This window comes from Oryzias melastigma, linkage group LG5 (assembly GCF_002922805.2).
Source record: "Oryzias melastigma strain HK-1 linkage group LG5, ASM292280v2, whole genome shotgun sequence".
Taxonomy (NCBI): domain Eukaryota; kingdom Metazoa; phylum Chordata; class Actinopteri; order Beloniformes; family Adrianichthyidae; genus Oryzias; species Oryzias melastigma.
In genome coordinates this window covers 11,724,732-11,725,766 of record NC_050516.1, presented here as the reverse complement: position 1 = coordinate 11,725,766, position 1,035 = coordinate 11,724,732, and the positions used below count along the sequence as shown (strand labels likewise).

Sequence of the window (1,035 nt, the reverse complement as noted above, 5' to 3'; positions counted from 1 at the left end):
AAAAGGCTAAGTTGAGGGAACAATTTGTTTTTTTTTTTAATCTAATGTCCCGTGCTCCGTAATGCTGAATCCAGCAGAAACAAATAATTTACTCAAACTGTACAACTAAATCTTATTTGCAATGTTTCTTAATGTCACAGTGCAAGCTGACTTAATAAAATTCAGACAAACGGAGTGGAGGACAAATTATACTCAAAAAAAAATGTAAAAGTATATAATAAGAACATATGTTGCATGCATACATAAACAAACATAAATATTTGTTCAACATAAATGTTTAACAATTCATTACAAAGGCGTGAGTGTAAAGACTAATGAAATAGGCAATAGAACCAATGATACAAAAATGATTTAAAAAGAAAAAAAACTGAGATAATCCCTGCTTGGAGACTCACATCCAGTAGGTGGCGGTAGAGATTTCAACGTCAAGAAGACATTCCCCATTTAGACCCGAGCAAGACATAGGAGCATTTTACCAGGATGCATTGCACTGCCAACGTATGCAAACAGGAACATGGCTACCGGTTTTTAACATCTGACATTTAAAAATATTTTCTCACACTGCCTTATAGAGTTCGTGACAATACGACGTGATTGAAGAGAAAACCCTTTAAAGCGCCATCGCTGAGTCTGCAGACCCGAAACCACATCCTTGTTGCTTCATTTAAGGTAACCGAACTGCTAGCTAATGTTAGCTAAAGCGAAAATCCTTTTTAGTTCTTGTTTTTCTTTTGGTTTTGTTTATTCAGACACTTAAAACACAACCAAATTAGGTTCGCGTATACTTGGCATTTGTGTTGTTAGACATATTTATAAACTGGGACAGATTTTGCTCTAACATGTTGCCACGAATGCAGTTCTAAATGGACGCCCGGCATTTTATTAGCTTCCCATAAAACCATTATTTTTTATTTTCACGTCTGTTATAAATGTCCCCGATTCCTTTGACTTTAAGCTTTAAGCTTATTACTGTCACATATAAAATAAAATAGAAGTGTCGGGATTTTATTTGAAAAATGTGGCGTCACAGAGAAT

At 34.9% G+C, this 1,035-nt stretch overlaps 1 protein-coding gene across 7 annotated transcripts in view; it reads left to right on the top strand.

The window, feature by feature from the left end:
• Positions 1–91: 91 nt before the first annotated feature.
• arfgap1 (ADP-ribosylation factor GTPase activating protein 1) overlaps positions 92–1,035 on the top strand; it is an 11,976-nt gene continuing 11,032 nt past the window's right edge. For 2 of the 7 annotated variants that reach the window (XM_024271122.2, XM_036211855.1), the window contains exon 1: positions 92–669. The gene's annotated coding sequence lies outside the window, so the exon portion shown is untranslated. The remainder of the gene's footprint in view (positions 670–1,035) is intronic. The other 5 variants (XM_024271127.2, XM_024271121.2, XM_024271120.2 and 2 more) reach the window with 4 other exon arrangements.